Raw genomic sequence first — 21,287 nt, forward strand, 5'->3', positions numbered from 1 at the left:
GCATTCTGCGCACGCGCGGGCCGCTCGCAGCCGCCGGTCTTCCGCCGCGTGGGAAGGGGGGAGAAAAGCAATGTAGGGCCTTACCTAGCTGGGGGCGAAGGGAATGTAGAAACGAGCTCGGAGCGTGGCGGTGAATTAGCTGAACTGCTTCCAGCGGGGACACATTGATGGGAGATGCCGCTCGTGGAGACGAGGTGAAATTGTTCTGTGTGCGAAAAGTTACCGTGGAGTAACACCGGGCGTGTGCTCCTGTCAGTTCGTTGTCAGCCTTCATTGGCAGGACAGTTTGTGAAAGTGTTCTTTATAATGGGTTTTTGACCTTACTGAGTACAGAATGCAAGTGATAATGAAATCGAGTCACAGCCTGAAGCAGTGATGGAGCACCTGGTGGGAAGGCAGGGCCAACCCAGGGGAGCTCAGGCCCATGCCGTGTACCTGAGTGACCAGAAGGGCTGGAACCAGGATCCACCCCTTCCAGGCCTCATTTAACGGTTGGCAGTGGAGGCAAGGGGATCTCTGGAGATCCCTGGGTGCATGAGGCTTCCTAAAGGTGAGTGGTTTCTTTATTCCTGTGCCCCCAGCTGTTGTGTTTGAACAAGTCTTTACTTGCCGCAGCCTGGGACATCGCAGCTCTGCTGTCACTGTTGCACTTTCCATTGCTTTACGTTCTCTTTGAAGAGGGCTGTAGTAAAATGGGTTAAGTTATGGTTCCTGTTAACCTGTCCTAAAGCATTCTAGTTTTTAACCGTCAGCCTGTTTATTCCTTTGTCTTTTCCTAAAGTTAAGAGGGTATTAAAGTTTATACGATTGATCCCTTTATCATTTTCCTCTAAAATCAATGTATTGTAAAAGGCTTGGTGAGAATTTTACTTAACTGGTGTACAGAATGTTACTGGAGTTGAAATTTATTTTCTTACTGTTGTTTTTGTGGATTTATCCTTTGGAGTTTGAGAAAGAGAGAGATTGGAAGAGGAAGAACAGTAAGGACCTCCAGAGCTGGTTTTCCAGAGAATAGCACAGAGAAAGACATATTAACTTAATCTTCAAATCAGGGATACAAGTCCAGTTCTCAGTGAAGATACTGATTAGCTATTTGTTACAGAACTTCATTTGTTGGAGTCTCCCATAGCTTTTTTGGGGAATGTCTTAGAGCTTACCCTGGTTCAATGTCAATGTGTGTAATATATGCATTATGATAAAGATTAAAAAAAAAAGACCCTTGCTGATAAGAGACTTCAAAAATCTTGTTACGTAAAAAAAGTGTGAATGCATAGAGAGCTTAATAAAGCATTTTTCTCTATAAATTGCCATTCATGTAGGAAAACCCTTAGTTGTTCACTCCTTATATTTTTATCTGTGTAGCCAACAGGAACCATAATTTAGCTCAAGAATTCCCTGGCGGAGATTTCTTGAATGCTGCCAGCAGCAGCCCTGGCAGGCTGAGCTCATCAGGACTACCACAGTCCAGGCTTCTTCAGGCATGTCTTTTGTTTTCTTTCTTTTGTTCTGCTTGCAAGTCTTTTCTATATGGAACTTAAGAAATTTTGCTTTAATATTTTTCTAGAATTTCCAGATGTTTAGCAGTCGAACTGGAGCCAGTTTTGTATAATGCATCCCCCTGGACTGCCCTATATTTGAGCAATCTGGATACTTCTAAAACAAACATAAATATCTTGAAAAATTCTCTGTTGCATTAGGGAATTGTATGATGAACTTAGTCTGTGCTGAAGTCAGCTTCACTGTGTGCACTGAGGTGCCTCAAAGCTTTGGATTTACAACTCAGTGGGATATGCTGGAATAGTTATAGCTATTGGAAATCCAGATATTGCAGAGTGATACCTGTGTGCATACCTTTAAATTCACAGGCCAGGACCTCAGCCTTGTGATTTGTCTCCTTCGTCTTTCCACTGAGCCATTCACTTATCAACCTCTTTTGGGGTTTTTTGGGGCATTTTGCTGTCACCGTCAATGACAAAACCACCGCCTGTGCAACCACAGTTAGTATCCTGATGCCCTTCCTCAGCCATATCACTTTCTTATTTATCACTACTATGCTGTCTTTATCCAGCTTGAGGATCTTACAGCCTTGCAGCTAGTGCCACGCTCCTAACAGGCAACTTTATTTATATATGGAAACACTCTTTCATCATCCTCGCCAAGAGTTAAGATGGCAGGTGGTCAGCTCACCTAAATAAGCTCAGACACTTTTGATGGGAAATATTAGATGTTACTTTCTGTGGCCTGCTTAGATGCATGTGAAGATGCCATCTGCATGCCCTGTGCAGGGACTCTAACCTCCCAGTGCCTGTAGGAGGCAGAGTCAGATAGAGTTGCTGTTACATCACACGTTCGAGTGATTTGAGCACTGCTAGTAATTAAAAAAACAATCAGAATGTAATAATTTCAGTCCTAGTATCATAGCTGTGTGAGTGGAAAACACTGTTAAACAGCACTGACCACCACCTCCATTACTCAAACTGTGTGAACTGGTCTTTTGAGTGAAACTGAATAGATAGTTAGGGTTTCATGCTGTTTAACATCTAGTCTTAATGAAAGATGGGGAGAGTGTTTCAGAGGCACACATTTTGAATGAGTAGAATTAAAACAGTTTGCAGATGAAAACTTGTTTAAGCCAGCTCACTTGGTGCTGCTTTCTGCTTTTGCAGGCTTTATAAGGAAAACTGAAGGAGCATCAGTTGAAGTGACTGAAATCCTTCTATGCAGACGTAGAATGTGATTCTTCTGAAGCAGCTGGTAAAATTTACAAGAAATGCAGTTTGGAATTTGAAAGTAGTTCTTTTGTTGACTCGAAGTGAATCTAATGGCAGCTTTCTCATGTATCCTTGGGGGAGGAGAGGCTGCTAGTTTAAAACTGTTTAAAAATAATATGGGCTAAACAATATTCATTGTATATTTTGCAACCAAAATGAGATTTTTTTTTTTTAATAAATTCAGCATGCATTGAATTGTCAAGGTATTGGGAATATAGTGTTTATTGTTTATTTATTCCTGGAGTATTTTTATGTGGAAATGGAAAGTTTGAGTGCATCACTGCACGGGGCAACATTCTCAGGGAAAATATTCTGGTTGCACCTTCGACCTACTGGTAAAATTAAGTGAAGTTATAAGATGCTGGTTGAGAATGCAGAACTACGTACCGCTCTTGTGAATTTTCTCAGCCAAGGGTCTAGAAGTAGGGTTTTTTCCTTTTTTCCTGAGTTGCTTACCACAGGGTAAGAATATAGCTGCTGCTGTTCTCAAGCTGCAATAAATCACTGTGCTTGTCCCTATGAATGAGCTGGAAGCTCTAATATTTCAAAAGTCACGTTTGGGAAGGAAAGAATTTAAAATTATGGTTGTGCTTTGTTCATAAAGTTCATTATGAAAAAGTCTTCTAGTCTGAGCAGAGGAGATGTTACTAAATCACATGGAGATCTGACAGAAGCTGGCTTTGCCTCCTGGAGGCCATGCTATGGGCACACTTGGAAACCATGATAGATAAGTTCCATGCTGAATGAACGTGAAACTTTTCGTGCTTCTAACCATAGAAAGATAACGTTCTACAGCAGACAGCTGTTTGAAATTCCCAGGTGCTTTTTCTGATTTTTCCACTTCATTACATTTTAATGTTGAATAATATTCATCGTATTACACTTGACAAAAAAAAAAAAAGCAAAAACAACCCCAGAACAAACAAAAAAAGCAACCATGCAACCTCAAGTAGTTTCTCGTGTAGTGGGTTTTTTTTGTTTCCTCTTCAGACTTTCTGACTCTATATTGTAACATTCTTTTGTGCACGTTCCATATTTGTGAATAATTCAGGCTGTTTATACTATGAGATTTCCCCCTGTATTTGTATAACAGCATGTTTTATCTGCCTGTAAGATTTACTCCAGATAACGTTACATGTGATGCTAAGCCAGAAGATGTAGCCTCAGAAGTGAATGTATCCGTGTGTAAGCCAAAGTACTTCCCATCTGCTGCAATGGAACATCAAAGCTGTCTCTACAATGTTTTCATAATGTTAACAATGTTTTTCTAATTTGTTTAGTTTTATTGTCAGCTTATAAATGACAAAAGTAGTGGGGAAAACCTTTCTGCTTATCTTCACCATTTCAAAATAGAGACATCAAACATGCTACAGGATGTAAGCATGTTACACAATCGCAAGTTGTGACTCCATAAATAAGCTCAAGTTTTGTTGTTCTTTTTTTTTTTTTAAGAGATTCAGCTTCTTGGTTACAAATTGAATACTACATTTTGACCTCATTATACCTCTGTTAAAGTTGCACATGAACTCACTTTGTTATCCACAATTAAATCTTGTAATTTGCTGGAAACGAATATTTGGGCGTAGTTCAATAAGAGCCTTTTTGGTGGTGGTGTCAGGCTTAAGCTGTTGCTTCCCCTCCTTGTAGCAATCCGTTCTTGCTCTGTCTAATGTGACAGCCAAAACATTCTTCTGGCCATGAAATGAAGCCAGATTGGAGAAGTGATTAGTTGAGAAGTAAGTAATTTCTGTGGGATCATTTGTCAGACATGTCTAATCTTCAAGGTGCCGTTGTGCAAACGCTTTTATTGTCCCTGTTGCAATCCACTCATGATTCCAGGAATGAGTTTGTGCTGGAGGAGAGGGGAGAAGTTGGTGGCTGCTGCTTCAGTACCACTATCTGCTGCCACAAGGAAAATTCCACCTATGGAGACTTAGTGTTCTGTGACCTGATGTTACAGAATCCTTCAGTGCAAAAGGAGACTTCTTCACTCTCTCATGTAGCTAAAACTCCTGTCTTTTTTTTTTATTTTTTATTTTCTTTTTTATTTTTCTTTTTTTTTTGGTGGAAGAAATTAAAGTTGTGATTGAATGGATTTTAATAAATGGTTGTTTTAGGTATTGTTGTGGAGTACGTTAGTAACGGCTTTGCATTGTTTCTTAAACAGAAAGTGTATTTAATTTTCCTCTAAAAAATCTATCTTAAAATGTTTAATTTTAGCACAATGCACTTCAAGTGGCTTTCCTGTTTTTAAGGTAGATATCACATGGGATGAAACAGATCATGAAAGAGTAATGTCGCTTAGCAGAATTTTTAAAAAAGGAACATCTTGACATGGATGTTCAAACTTACCTGGCTTTACCTTGTGAAGAAGGAAGGGCAGTAGTGAGGTACCTTCATTAATAAGTGTGGTTCACGAAGTCATTAGCTACAGTGCTTTTAGTTTAATGTACAAATTCCACGTCATCAGAAAATACTTTAAACATCTCCCTTTACAGTGACAATATTATCCTGATTACTGGAAAGCTATGGTCAGGTTCTCCTATGAAAATAACTTACTCTTCCTCCAGAGCTAAGCATCTCTGAAAGGGGCATATGCTTGCTCTTTTGTATGGTGACCTAAAGGTGTTGGTGAGCGTGATGGTATCTTTGATTCACTCTTTTTCAATTAGGAAATAAATGGGTTGTTGATAGAATGCTGACAGATGACGAAAAAAATTTGAATCAGGCCTGATAACATGAAAGCTGTAGAGTCCCTCATTTAATTTTTCCCCTTTCATTTCTTTTTTTCTGGAGGGGGACGGGGGTTAAATACAGACTTCAGAAAGTTTTCCAGTGTTTTGTGTACATAGTAAGAAAACACATGTTGAAGTTTCTACAGTGTCTCTAAAGCCACAGATGAGATTAATTATGTTGACTTATTTCTGATTCTCCAAATAAGGTAATATCACTCGTATGACCAAATGGCCAAATTCTTTATGAAGATAAAGGAAACACTTCTGCTTTTGCATCCAGATGTGTAGTCCTCTGTACAGGAGAGACATGGACTTGCTGGAGCGTGCCCAGAGGAAGGCCACAAAAATGATCCAAGGGATGGAAAACCTCTCCTACAAGGACAGGCTGAGAGAGCTGGGGCTGTTCAGCCTCGAGAAGAGAAGGGTCCAGGGAGACCTGAGAACAGCCTTTCAGTATCTAAAGGGGAGCTACAGGAAAGGAGGGGACAGACTCATCAGCATGGTCTGTGGTGACAGAACAAGGGGAAATGGCTTCAAGAGGGTAGATTTAGGTTAGATGAGGGTGGTGAGGCACTGGAACAGGCTGCTCAGAGATGTGATTGATGCCCTGTCCCTGGAGACTTTCAAGGCAAGGCTGGTTGGGGCTCTGAGCCAGCTGTGGTGTCCCTGTTCATTGCAGGGAAGTTGGACTGGGTGACATTTAAAGGTCCCTTCCAACTCTAAGGATTCTATGAGTCTATGATTCTATGCTGTACAACTGAAGAAGTGTATCAACTGATTTGGAGGTCAGATTACTTAGAAGATTAATTAGTGAGACAGCTTTGAAAGAGCTTCCTGTTTTTTACTCATTTGTCATGCAAAATCTACCTGATGCAACTAAAAGTTAAGCCAGGTGTAATGGTTATAATTGGAGTGATTTCAGGTTGCAAGATCACAGTTAAGCAAAATGATTATTCCTTTTCTTTATTGCTGATACGATAATTCTTTTAAAGAAAAGATGCTTTTCATTATACATTTGACTGATTTTTTTCTAGAGGTTGTGGTAGTTAATTAATGGAGAAAACTGCCGTGAGATTTCTGATTCACTTAAGCTTTGCCTGTGAATTTTACATAGTGAAGGCAAAGATGAGCTGCAGAAAATACTTAAGGGAATTTTATTATCGAAGACTGTAGAGGCAGCAGATTTTAATTGCTTGATGATTCTCATAAGTTCTTAAGCATACAGAAAGAATTTCGTCTGGCATCATGAGTCTTCTCTGAATGGTGTGAATTCCTTAATTACCTCACTTGCTTTCACTCTAAAGTTCATCTGCTCTTAACTGATCTTATGTATAGTATGAAGGGCTAGGAAAAAACATGTCATTAAGCCTTAATTGGGTCTTTTAAACATGTTAAAATTGGTTTACACTGCATTAAAGTGGGTTTTTGTAATCAAAGACGTTTCTGAAGAGCACAAAAGAGCATGACAGATTTTTCTTGTAATGGAGTTGGGAAATCTTGACAGCAAGCTCGGCTTGGCATTGTCTTGGCAGGATAAATGTCTGTCTGTTTCTCATCTTACAGGAAAAGTATATTTATAAGCTGCACCTCCATGAGATATTTTTTTTTCCCAGTGATGCTTAATAAGGTGTAGTAGGAGCAATAGATGCAGAGAAAAGCATTTCTGTTTTCTTTATTCAATTTGTATTTTTATGAGAAGGAAGAGAGATTGACCTAAAGTTACTTTATCGTGCAATAGATTTTAGACCTGGAATTGTTTAGTTTCTAATAGTTGTTCTCAGAAGTAAGTTATTAACAGAGGAATTATGTTGCCATATCTTTAATGTGTTCCTGACATGTTATCCACTGGGCTGTGTGATGCAAGCCAGGATGCCACCCAGCAGAATTGTGTGGCACTATGGACAAAAGAGAAAAATCAGTGTCAGCTGTTTGAATGGGAATGTAAGAGTGTGATAGGAATGAAAAAAGGTTTTCCACTTTTTTTTTGTTTGTTTATTGAAACACTTTATAAACAGTTTTTGGTTGCCTTATTGTAATCTTTCTGTGGAATTTTTTGAGTTAGAATGTCATGAATGTTATTAGTGCTGTATAATATTTTTGTAATGTCAAGTATTTCAGTCATCTGGTATGAGTATTTCATAGTACAGAGTATCTCCTACATTTCTACTCATTCTTCTGTTACGTGGATATGTTTGTTCTGCTCAGAAAACCTTTGTGGTGTGCATCAATATCAAGGCCATAGTTGCTGTTTTGACTATGAACACCACTTACCTAGTTAATGGCACTTTAAATAACATTTTTAAATTAAGCAGTATGGTGATTATGCCTACATTTTTTTATCTTTTTTTTTTATCTTTTGCGAGGATGATAATATCTTCAGTTTTACTGCCATGCAGATACTTGACTCTGTGACCAGTTTCATCAGTATATTTCTGATAAGTTGCTCCTGGTGTGGTATCGTTATGTGCAGGGTGTTCTGTATAAAGCTATCTCTCCTCACCAGGACTTTGAGCAGGGAGCAGTCTCCTGTATTATGGGGTTTCTCATACAAAATTCAACAAAGGCAGCCAGTTCATGCTGCAGCACCAGTGCTGGAGAGGCACATGTATAGAGAAAGTGCAATTGTTGGAAGAAGGAATTGCTGGCTTAATTCTGCTGCTGATCTAACTTTCAGTGAGTAATGGTAAATAAAAGGATTTAATAAGCTTTGATTTTACGGTCTTGAAATTAATTTGCTCACTTGCTTAGTTAGATAAATGTGAATGTGTCTTTAATATTTTAATGTGGCTGTACAGTCTTCCATGTTGTTTGAAAAATGAACAGTATTCTTAAGAATGTGTGAACTGAAACTGTTACAGAAGACTAATAAGCAGAAGATAAGACACGCAATATTGTTTCTGAATCTGGTGAGTATTTATAAAATGCCTTGAATAGGACTTTACTTGTGTATGGGGCTGCTGAATCACAGCCTGAACCTCTGATTAATCACCTGAGGCGAGCAATGAGTCAGCCATGGGAGCACAGGTGAAGGCAATTCACCTGTGCTGCCGGAAGGGGTGGAGCCCGGCTGCACCTCTCCTAGAATCATTTAAGAGCTGACTGCCAGTAGGGAAGGATCTCTCTGGAGATTCGCTCCACTGGAGTCCATCTTGCGAGCCCAGGATAGGGTGAGTGACTTTCTTTCCTTACTCCAATGTAACAATTACGTTAGCTAAGTTCCTGGATATACCATACTATCTATATGTCCATTGATTATATAACTTGGGTCGAGTTCTTTACTACTGTGTAGATAATTTGGCCTTTGCTGCATTGTTACTGCTTCAGTACTAACAAGGATCTGACTTCTCAGTAGGCTATTGAGTTAGCGCTGGTGTATTGCTCAAATGTTTCCTAAGGAAAAAATGTTTCCTAAGGAAATAAGCCAGGGAGAGGAGTTACTGTGCAAGGACTTAACCAAGCTTTGGCAGAATGTCATGGGGTAGAGCAAAAGCAGCACAACCTAGTTGTTTCTTTTTGTGAAGCATCACAAGCTTGGTGTAACTGATGCTGCTGGTACTGGAAACCCAGTAACGAGGGTTAACTGATCTAAACATTCATACAAGCTCTCGAGGCTGTCCAGTAACTTAAAACTGAAGGATGCCTCTGTGTGCTGGTGCAGGCCGGTGTGTCGCTACTCAGAAGAGTCAACAGGAGCCAACTGTGATTGGAGTGTGTTCATCTCACTTGTGTCTGGCTGGCTCAGCAGCATTGCTGTGGCGATGCCCAATCACCTCTCATGAAGCAAGATGCTTCAAGGTTTGCAGCAGCTACACTCACCTGTTTGCCACAGGAGTTTTAAGAACTGCCTCAGGTGCGTACCTCTGAAATGGTTAGACTACCCTGACCTGAAAGCAATATAAAAGCCTGGATGTAAGATGCAACCGTTAATGCATCCGGACATTTTGTTGTGGCTGTTTTTTCTTTCTTCAAAAAAGCCTTTGAAAAATCTATTGGCAGAAATCATTACTGCCTTAATATCCATCACAAAGTGGCTCCTCATGTTGGACCATGCTGTGTGATACTTGAAAGCTAGCAGCAAGGTCATTTTAACTCTGAGCAAACTTTGAGAATGTATTCAGCCTCATTTCCCTTTTCTTACAGCAGTTGTCAAGTGTTCTTTATTTGCTTATAGAGTGAAAAGGCTCTTAAGACTTTTTGAGGGCAATGTTGCACATTTGTTTTAAAGCTATTAGTTTTTACAAAAGAAATACATGTTTTATCAAAATTGGAAAGTATGGCACTATTGTCACCACTTAAATTTCTCCTGGCAAAATTACCCAAAACTCTCATAAATACAAATTAGCATCCCTTTCATTACTCAGTTTCAAGGGAGTATTTCTTAGCCCAAGAACCTCTTCAGTTTCCATCCAGTGTAGCTCTACTTACAATTTCACATGACATCAGGGGGAAAAAAAGCAACCAAATCACTTATTTATTTTTTCCTTCTCGCTCGTAAGATCTGATTGTCTTTTGCTTGCTGTGTGAGCTCTGCTACCTGTGAGGAAAGTGGAAAAGCAGCTGAAGATAAGTGCAGTCAAGATTTCTGCTCCTAGCCAACAGCCAACATCCTATGGTTAGGGGTGGAAAGAACAACAATGTCACACTTAACTTTTAGCCACAGGCCACTGTGAACTTACAGCACTAGTCTGCCTTTCTAGGCACTAGTTATACTGTCCATGCAACTTGATACTGTAGGAAGCACAGCTTTGCTGTTAAACTAGAGATACTTTTGCAAAGTATCCAAGAAAAAGAGAAAAGCAGGAAGAATTTATAATGGAGATTAAATGGGTTCCAGGTAGGCTTTAAGTTTTCCTTTTAGTAACTTGGAGGATATGCAGTATTGGCCTGTTAATATGGTTACAGTGTAAAATATACAAGTGATAGAATAAACTGACCTTTTTTTTTCTCCTTAAATTGAAGTCCAGATGGATTACAATGAAGAAAATAGCAGAAATATGACTGAACCATGTTCCTCAGCTGCTAGCTTGTCTGCGTAGCTTACTAATTTGCCAGCTTTTCTTGTACTTTCTTTTACATTTGTCACTTTATAGAATTTCTTGAACAGAATTCATGATTGCCATGGAGTCATAAAACATGCCTCCACTTTTAAAAATGAAAAGCAATATGATTTGGAAACATAGCACAAAATTGGAGGAGGATGGTTTTTAAAATCTCATCCAGCTTGCACAGTGCTGAAGATTTAAGGAAACAGAAGTGAAAGAGTCTGATCTTCTGGTGGGACTTTTCTGTGGGAAAGAAAGCTACTGAGAAGAAGATTTGGAGGATATTTAATTGTATTTGGTGATGTCCCAGTTTTTATCTGGAAAGTTAAATAGATAATTTTACCATACAGCACCCCAGCAGATCTCATTCTGAGGTCTGGAAACCAATGTGTTTTTTTCCTTTGTAACAAAAACACATTGAGGGTGATTTTTATTGTTTTGTTTATGGGTGTGTGCTTTTTCTGAGATGTAATGAGCCATTTTAACAATGCTCTACATCCAAAAAGAGAAAGCTTTCTCTGCAGCCTTTCCTCCTCCTTTCTGTTCCCTAAGCTCATTCTGACAGCACGCACAAGCCCTGGATCTTCTTAGATTCATTTGCAAGTTCACTTAATTTGCTGAAATGGTGGAACTCATCTGGAAAAGAAGAAACTGGATATCATCCTCTTGGTTAGAGTCAGGCAAATAGGAGCATTTGGTGTTTAATTACACACTGGCACAATGTGATGTGCCTGTTTTGGGGCAGAAAGTGTTGCATTGGTTTGGTAGGTGTGGGACTGCAGCCTGTGTAAGAACAGCACCTGATCTGCTATTGCAAATAGTGAGACTGAGGCTGTGCTACAATCCAGCCCCTTCTCTTAGAAGAAATTCCATCTGGAATGCATATCTCACTTGTGCTGTTATTTTGAATTCACTTGGGCGACTTCTGTTGTGTATAAATGCTCCTTTTTAAAATCTCATCCCAGCGTGCGCTGATATAGTGAAATCAATTGAATTGAATGGATTTGTGTCCTGCCTAATTCTTGATAAGGCCTGCCTTTGAAAGTATGCACTGTGCTAAAATAGCTGTGAGCTTCTGTTGTGCTTATACGATTCCAATAACTTCTGGCAAAGTGTTCTCTCAAAGCTCTTCAGAGAAGGCATCCGACATGCAGTATAGGACAAGTGCTTGCTAACAACGCTGTATTGATGTGTTTTACTTCAAGTGCCCACAGTGTGTCAGTATTTGCATACCTGGAGTTGCTTGCTTCATGTCTTCTAATTCTTTGTATGCCTGACTATTTGAGGCTGCATTTGAGTTCTTATAAATGGGCAGTTACTCTAAGATTTTTGCACGGACTCTTCTGTTGTAGCATTTTATAGCGAAGCTGGAAATCACAGTGGAAACAATTACTGTTAGGAATATGTTCTGGCCTGTATAAATAACAGAACCTTTTATAACTATTTAAATAATGCCTATCTTTTCTTGCGCTGGTGTATTTTGTTTAATGGGATTTTTTTTGGATGCACTTTGCCTTCCATGTGAGGAGGAACCTTGCGAGTTGCATGTGAATTAAATTCCTTACACTAAAAAAAGGATAACATATTAGTTAAGAATCTAGAGCAAATGTTCAGTGGAGGAAATGGAAAATTTTGAATGAACTTGGTAGCACAGGGAAAGCAAGAAGCTTGCTGAAGCATTCTGCCTCTTAAAACTGCATCTTACGTGTTGCAAGAAAGTTGTACTGTTTAGGAGCCATAGTAGGTATGGAATCCAAGGGCCCCTAGCAGAGGGGCTCCCTTGTTTTTGTTGTTGTTGTTTGCTCTTTGATATTGAACTGTACTTTAGAAAATGAGTTTTATTTTATATCTCATCTAGGTGAATCCCTTCAATATTACAACTTCCTGCTGAGCTCCTAGGGCTTTTTGCTGGCAGAAGGGGTGGAAAGGAGCATCAGTACTCCTCGTACTTCCAGTCACTGTCAGGCCAAATGGTTGTGGGGCTGTTTTTTTGTTTTTTGTTTTTGTTTTTTGGTTGATTGTTTGGTTTTACAAAGCAGTGGCAAAATAAAAAAAAATCAACCTTGTAAATATGACTTTGTCTAGAGTCAGTTGGATGCCCACGTGTTGTTTCAGATGCTCTCATATCATGTTGAGTTGAGCATGCATACTCACACAGTGAAGTTTACGTTGGTGATTTATGATGTTTGATATCAGTTTTGTACCTGTAATTTTGCAGCATATGTTAGTGTTTCCTCATTTCTTGCCCTGAAAAAACTGAAGTATTTTCAAAGAGCAGAGGTTCTGGAAATCACAGAAGCATTCACTGACAATCTTAACTTATTCATCTCTGTGAGATCAGTCAATAACTCCACTAGATATTAGCTATTGGAATGTAGCCAGCTGCATCAGTTTTACCCATAGTTTTTGGAGTTCATTTCTTAGGACAAGAGCATTCAGATTTTGGAAACCTGAGTTTAGTTTCTGGTGTTGTTACCCAGCTGTCTTGCCTCTATTGGCTCTAAGTCTGTCAATCTGCTCTCAAAATCCTGTTTGTATTCTACCTCCTTTTCCTTTGACGTGAATTATATCATAGAATCATTAAGGTTGGAAAACACCTCTAAGATACCTGCTTCAACTGTGAACCCATCACCGCCATGCCCACTCAAGTGTTAGATGTAACAAGTTTGTACGTGCTTCCACATCCCTGTGCATTAGTACTTCTAATATGATATGGCTTTCTCCCTTTTTAAAAGCAAAGAAGAACGTCTTAACCTTGTTTACAGGTCCAATGTATGGCAACAATGTATGCCTTCATTGATTTCAGGCAGCACTTGGAGAGCAGATCCTGCACACCTGAAGGGGAGAATTTTGGGGATGGGCTGTAGTCACTGCATGCTGAACAGTAGTTTATAGTTCTGGCAATACAAACCATTGAGATTATGGTTTCTTAGGGGAAAGAAGTATGTTAGTTATTATCTTATTTTTCCTTGAGCGAACGTGCTTATTTAAATTCCAAGAGAATTAATTATGTTCCGCATAGAGAATTCTGGGAATTCCAAAATAGGTTTTGTGTTAATCTCTTAAGACTCCTTTAACTAAAGTAGTTTTGTCTGTTGAAATATTCTTATTATCGAACTCCGATTCTGATTGCCTTCAAAATCACTTTCGTGCCCATATGTTTAATATAGAGGGTTACAACAGTTAAATCTAGGATTTTTTTCAATTGAAAGTCAGATTTGAATTCATTTAAAAATTTGAGTTTTGGCACAAATATTTACGCGTGATTATGGAACGCATACTTTGTGAATGATTCAGTTATTCTTGAATCATTATAGTTTTACATAAACCACAGTGCCAGCAAAAACAAATCAGATGTAGTTCCAACTTTCTTTGGTCTGTTTTTTCTAGGCACAAAATGAATGTTAGATTTAAGCATCCATCTGTTTTTGTAATCATATCTCATTTGAGCAACAATGACTATGCATCCTTCTCCAGCTTACAGAGCTCTCTTTAGAAGGTGAAGAGGAAGAGGACCACAGTTGCCTCCCATGATGACATTCTGCCAGGTTTTCAGGCAGCTTTTTTTATTGGACTTAAAAATTCTTCCTTTGGGAAGAATATTTAGCGAGGCTTAAAGGCAACTTTGCAGTTTGGTTTCATCAGAGGTAGGCTAGTAGGCAGTTACGTCCCTCCAAAGTACACAGCAGATCCCACCTGTATGTTATTATACGTTGCACTGAACAAGAAAAGCCTACTGGAGAATCTGTTTCGGTCTAGATCATTGCGTCCTTGTCGTTTCCTGTAGCTGAAGCAGCCTTACCTCATGCAGCACAAAGAAGAGTGCTCTGCTCTGTGGTTCTTTGCACTTGATGTTTTAGTAGCTAAGGGTTTGTTGGTTTTTTTTAAATTAAGGGAATTATGCTGTGTTAGGAAAACAGTCTTGACGTAAGATGTGTTACACTTAGGGCTAGGAAATTCTAATGTTACCGGATCATTTTGGTCAGCCGTTCCTTTTATCTACCTGCAATGACAGGTGTGTGTATACTGAGATGCGAGTTAGTTTTTTTTTGTAAGGTGTTCCATGTAAGATGAACTTGCTCATTTAGATATCCTGAATATACAGAAGTATCTCTCTAGCTCTTAACTGACAGTTGCGAGCTGTTAAACTTTGGGAAGTTTTCAAACTAACTGTTCAGAGAAGCAAAAATTCTGTCTCAGCCTCCCTCCATCATCATCCTTCCAGCAGTGTGAGAGACAAATACGTATCACACTTGCAATCCTTTAGTTTGATTATGATCTAGTTGTATGCTAACATACCTTTTTACCCTCTTTTTGTGGCCTTTGTATGTAAAGATTACGAAGGATTAATAATTCATTAATTTAAAATAGATAAGGTATAAATTAATCTTTTCTATGGCTCATTAATAATTCTACCTAAAGTAGTCAATTCCTTTCCACTTCTGCAATCAAAACTCTTTTGACCACTTAAGTATACTCTTATTCTCAGGAAGTGGTCTGGACAGTAGTTTCTAAGCCATTCTAATCTGTGGAGAAACTAATGCCTTTCATGAGACTGCCAAATACCACAAGAAAGGACTGTATTTTCCTCCAAGCCCTTCTGTGCCAGATGGATCAAATGATTCCATTTTCCAGGCAAATAAATCAGAAATCTTGTAATGTCCTTTGTGATTTTGGGTCGTTTTTTTTTTTTGCTTTGCTTCTGGAGTCGTGACATATTTCTTAATTCAGTGTTTACGGTCTTCAGAGAGAACCTGCAAGGTTGCTACCTGACCAGTAATTTTGTTCCCAAAACTACTGAAAAATAACCCAAAGTAATAGTCCAGCTTCTGGGAGGCTAACGATTCCACTTCTATTGACTTCGGAGATGAAGAAGTATTGAGGGGGAAAAAAACCTAAATTGTGGCTTTGGTTGTACCAGAGTTTCTTCATGGCATAATTTTGGTGAACGAGTACAGTATCCGTCCTTTACTTTGTCATGGCTTTGCATGTTTGCTGTTTCATACCTTGTTTTTGTGATGGTACTTTTTAACACTTACTGTTAATTGCGGCATCTTTCCACCGTATTAGAATGCTTTATCTTTACTTGCTCCATTCCTTTCTTTAAGACATGGTTTAATCCATTCTGGTCATACAGTTCAGTTCATAGCGTGTGTTCAGGAACTTAGCTGTATGTTGAGTAGGGATGCAAAATATTTAGGAGCTATACGTCAAATACTTGTATATTGAGCAGGGTTATGGTCCTCTTGAAAAGATAAAAATGCAGTCAATCATGTGATGAGAAAAGTTCGGTTTCATCTTTTTTTTAGCTTGATTTTTTTTTTTTTCCTGGGCCTCTATTTTTCATATTCTTTTTAAGCATCAGTAATATGAAAGGACCTTATGTACTACATCCTCTGCATTGTTACAGGCTACTGCTAAGAGAAATGAGTGAAGATGAATGTCCAACTTAGGTTGATCTCACAAATCCATATTTTGCTGAAGAAGTTAGGAAAACAGGTGGGTTAAGTCAGGTAACTTCTTTGCTTTTTTAAATAACGTACTTTAGAAACAAAAGCTAGAAAATGCAGAGGTGACATGTCCAGAATGAAATAAAGTAGATGTCATTTGCCTAAAATTGCAGGTGTTATTCCTGATAAAATGATACATACTATGATATATGGAATGGTAGTGAAAATCTTTCTCCTAGCTGTAATCAGAGACTGTTCTATCCAATTCCTAGGAATGGCTGTTGAGAACAAGCAAACAAACTGTTCCTGTAAGTATTCCATAAAAAAAAAAAACTTAGTTGACTTGGAAGCATTTTTCCAGCTGGATACAAATGGCCCCATTGACAATTAGACAATATTGTTTCCATCATTAAAATTGCCTGTCTTTCGTAAGCAATCAGTTATGTTTCCTCTTAATCTGATGCATGATTTTACTAGTATAGTGTGGCTGCCTAAGAAATCAAATGGTGAAATAATAAACTTACAATGCTTCTGTGATTTTTTTTTTATTTATTTATTTATGGAAAGCTTTGGGTATTTCTACATGAAACATAAAAACCGTAGGAAAGTATAAATTGTATTTCTGAAGATAGGTCTTTAAAACATGTAGCATTTCTTAATAGAAGGTGAAGAACTATTCAAGCTTTCATTATTGTGATGATCTTATGCTAAAGAGATAGTGGAATTGTCATGTTTATTTTAGTCTGGAAATCTACATTTCTTAGAAAGTACCAGGTTAAGGTGTCATGCAGTGCTGTTTTCTGCCATGCTCTCCTGATGAGTTGTATGTAGGTTATTTCTGAACTTGTTGGAAAGATGCCACTTCTCCTTGCACCTTTTTGTTTTTCTGTTAGCAGGGATATGTAGGTACTCTCATACTAAAATTTGATATTTCAGTGTTGTCTGAAAAATCTTCAAACCAACAGCTTTTCTGCCATATGTAAGAAGTTCTTTGTGTCGTAGCGGGGCTTAGCAGAGAATGGTCATATCTGTAGATGATTAAATTTTCTTGTCCATTATAGATGTCTAGTGTGCATGAAGTCTTGAGGATACCACTACGAACATAAAGGTTATCAAAATGAAACTTCTGGCTGCAGGATTACTGATAATCTACTGAGAAAGAAGAGAAGAGTATAATGTGGCTAACCGTAGAGAAGTTTTAAAGGGAGAGTACAGTGGTTGACTGAGATCCAGCTGACATTTGAATCATGATTACACAGCATAACTTTGTCTGGCTTTCACCAAGTTTACCCAGAACAGCCTTTGTCTCATAGCTGGGGTTGTTTTTAAGCACAGCCAGTTTATTCAGTTGGGGAAAATGGGTTACAATCTTCTCTGAAATAGGCTGTAGCTGTGCCAGCTTTGTGTCTAGGGTACTGGCAATAATAACCTGAATGATGGTAATTTTTCATAAGTCTTCCACAATTCCCCTGAAAGACTGAAATTGTTCTCTTAAACTGACAGTCATGTGATCTTAAATTATACTGGAAAAGCCTACAATGGGGTATGCTACAGACTCAGGTGGACCAGAGCAAAAACTGAGGACATAGTTGTGCTGTTGGTGTTTTGCAGTGGTATATTTACTTCCATACTAGATTGACTTGTTGGCTGTAACTTAAGTTCATTTTTGACAAAGCGGGGCATTTGAAGAGAAGCGAGACTGTAAGGAGGTGTTAGACACAGGGCTGCCATTTTTCATATTCTGTGTAAGCATCAGTGCTATAAAAGGAAAACTTGAAGTTCTGGGAAGTCTAATCAAGTGTGTATTTGTCAGGTTTGTCTTACTTTCTTTTATGGTTCCTACTCTGGGCAATGCTTCAGCTTGGGAGAGGTAAAAGAGAACAACTTCTTTGTGCCTGGTGTACCCAAAGAGTATCCATGCATGATGCAGGTATGTGCAAATTAGCACTTCAAAATTCATGAGAAAATTCATGACTTTGCACAAAGTCGTCTTGTGTACATAATTCCTGTGGCTCCTCGGTCGTACTGTGGACTAAGATATAAAGTACTGTATGTACATCTTGATGCTGTATTTCAGATGCTTGATTCTGGTTAGATGTTGTCGAGGGAAAAGAGAAGCACTTGTCACTTCTGTTTTATATTAATATGTACACAACTTCTGAAAGTGCTATGAACCTTTAATTTGACTTGGTCCCTTTCGGTCTTAGTGTGTTTGTTTCTGTGGAGTCTCAGGAAAGTCTCACGTAAGGAAAAATGTTTTTCTTTTAGCTTAAACTGCTTGAGGGTGAGTTGTAGTGTAATTCCTTATTAATGTGATAGCTTCCAACTCAAGATATTCCATATGATGTGTCTGCAAATGGAGGAAGGGATTGACATCCAGAATATGTTTAAAAAGATTTAAGATGCATTTGTGAGTTCTGAAACCAAATTAATTTCACTGTAATGCAAAGTGTTTAGTGCTGATAGTAATTACAACTTCAGCTGCATAAGATCATAGTAAGAAACTAATATATATATTTTTAATTCTTTTTAATTCTCCCCTTCCTCAAAGGAAAAGAGCATTGATACTGGCTCTTGATTCATCTCCATCTGCAACAACACACATCTTTTGGATGCTTAACAGTAAACTATCTTCACTTTTGTGATTCTACATAGAATGAAAGATGAGGGAAGATAATTTGAGGGGGCTTCTTTAGCAGATAGCAGAAAGGATAAGATATTTACTTAGCCAATTCTAGAATAATTGTTACTATTTTGTATTCCATGCCCTGTTTTCTTTGCTCTAGCATAGTCAGTTCTGCAAAGATATAAAAGGTTTCAAAATTGTTGAAGCCTATGTAATGTAGACTTTTTGCTCCCCACCATGCATTAAAATAAGATGTGTAGGTTAGGTAACAATATTATCTGAATCTGATTTTCTTTTCCTGCAAATTTTCTGGAATTGCTAAACCAACAGTTCAGTTCTTGAGCTGATGCCACTGTGCCTCTGGATATTTTTTTTTTTTTTGTGGCAATAGTTTCTTCTAGAAATCCATTTCAAGCTTGGAATCTATTTAGAAATGGTCAGGAGAGTAGTTAAAAGAGGAAAAAGTGTTCTTCAAGAAATACATCCTTTTCCAGAGAATACTTAGTGATGTAACTTGACATTTCTCTGGCGTGATTGTACTTCCAGTCTGACTACAAATATGGCTCAACAAAACGGAGTTAAACATCTTCCTTAAGAATACCCCCAGTGGACTGTAGTAAATTGCCTGGGAATGTAATTTCAGGCTCAAAGATCAGAATCAAGAAGAGCAGGAAAAGTAGGTGGTTTCCTGATCTAGTTTTATAGGCATTCCAAAGAGAAAAATTTGATTTTGAAGGATTTATATATAGGGCTGTTCTCATGAAAAGCTATCGTTGACATGTTTTATGCAGTTACTAATCATTATGTCTCTCTAATCAGCGCCATGCATCTAAAGTTATTTGTAAGAGGGTAAGAAAGCTTTATCAAATGAAACTCAGTCTGAATGGAGTCAATCATATTCTCATCACCATCGTTCTGTTTGAGTATTTTTTGCACTGTCCTTCTTGCACCTGATAGTACAGCATGGCTTCAGGCTTCCATATACATCTCAGAAATCATTTGTGTGTTTTTTCATTGGACTAATGTATTTTTATCTGCTCAGCTGACAGGCTTAACCTTCTGTTCTTTTTTTTTGACTTGTTTATGCCATTTGAATATTGCTGCCTCCTTGAAATAGGCAAATATTCAGTACATTTTTGTATTTGGTTTCTTACACGTTACACTGAAGTAAGAAAGAAAATGAGAAGCGATTTGAGCAGCTCATTTTACTGTATTTAAAAGCCCTCTTAATATATGGGAAATGTTACCTAAAATAAAAATTCTTTTACAGTCTTCAGGTAATATTGCTGACATGAGGTTTCAGGCCATGTTTACTTCTCCGTTATGTAATGTGGTTCCTTCAAGTCCAAATGTCAAGAAGACAGAAGTAGTAGAAAGGACCTTGGAAGAGCAATCTTGCTGACAGGAGGAAAACTATCAAGATCTTATGGAGGAAAGCAAGCAAAAGAAGAATGGGATGAAAAAAAGTTTGCTGAGAAATCCATGGATCCCGCCTTATCGATACTAGTAAAATCTGTCAGAAACAAAACTGAACAGTTTCAGGAAAGGAAAAAGCATAAAATCAAGTAACTGATCTTTGTTTTTACACAGACTTTACTTTTGTACGTGTTCTTCTAACTGACAACCTCTATTGAAGCTACTGCAGTCACTTCCTATCAACTTAAAATTTTCAGAAAGGTCACATAAATCTAGTGGCTAGTTTTGCAGTAACTAGAGTAACATTAGCCCTTTCCTTCTGCCCCCAAATAGTTTAGTACTGTTGTTGGAAAAACAGCACCTTGAGTATATAGCTAAGAAATTGTTCATTTAAGAGCTCTGTTTTTTTTTGTTTTGCCTGATTAAAAAAAAAACCACAAAAACAATCTCTTAAAGGTAATAGAAGTACTGAAGGTATCTACAAAAACTAGCCGTGATTGTGCTTCTATTTAAAAATAACAAAATCACTTCTGCAGAGTGCTTAGAGCTGAGGCTCATTAGTCTAAATGCTTTTAATTCTGAAGAAGTCTGTAAACATACCTGTTGATTAAAGAAGGTATTAATGTAACTAAAATTGAAGAAATGTTGTATACTGATCTCTTTTGCGTATTTTTAAATGATTCCATACATGCTAGATGATTAAATAATTGAAGATTTTGTGGATCTCATCAGAACTAATGAATAGAAGAAAAAAAAAATGCAGTTTAGAAGAATGCTATTAATATATATCTGAAGTAAATGGTTAAAAATTTGCCCTGAGGAGTTTTGGGCATTTAACTGTGTTTCTATGCCTAAGTAGATCTTCGTTTAAATTAAACTTTCTCCTACCAATATATATATATATAATATATGTATATTTATATATTTTTTTCCCCAATAATATTGTTCTATTTACTCAAAGTGCAAGTGTTGGGGGAAGAAAAAATCAAAAGCTGATCTAGACGAAAGAATTTTAGAAACCTTGCTGCTGTGCAGTGTTACTATGCGTGCCAGTGACAAAAGTGACCAACAATGCAGTGAAATACAGGAAGTAGAATTTTTTTTTCCTGTGAATTATTTTGTCTTAAGTTTTTCTTTGTTTATTAAGTGTGTGCTGTGTCAGTTGGTAGTACAACTCTGTATAGTGATCAAATGTGATGGTGATCAGGGATAACCTGTCCTGCTGGGAATGGCAAGAAACCTCTGCG

General features: G+C 38.0%; 1 long non-coding RNA gene across 1 annotated transcript; it reads left to right on the plus strand.

Annotated features, from left to right (window-relative positions):
* The first annotated feature begins 15,959 nt into the window (after positions 1 to 15,959).
* Positions 15,960 to 20,807, plus strand: LOC116216290. The gene is made up of 2 exons (XR_004158768.1): positions 15,960 to 16,047; positions 19,895 to 20,807. It is a non-coding gene; the product is annotated as an uncharacterized LOC116216290 (long non-coding RNA).
* Positions 20,808 to 21,287: the final 480 nt, after the last annotated feature.

Source organism: Meleagris gallopavo, chromosome 2 (assembly GCF_000146605.3).
Source record: "Meleagris gallopavo isolate NT-WF06-2002-E0010 breed Aviagen turkey brand Nicholas breeding stock chromosome 2, Turkey_5.1, whole genome shotgun sequence".
NCBI classification, from domain to species: Eukaryota; Metazoa; Chordata; class Aves; order Galliformes; family Phasianidae; genus Meleagris; species Meleagris gallopavo.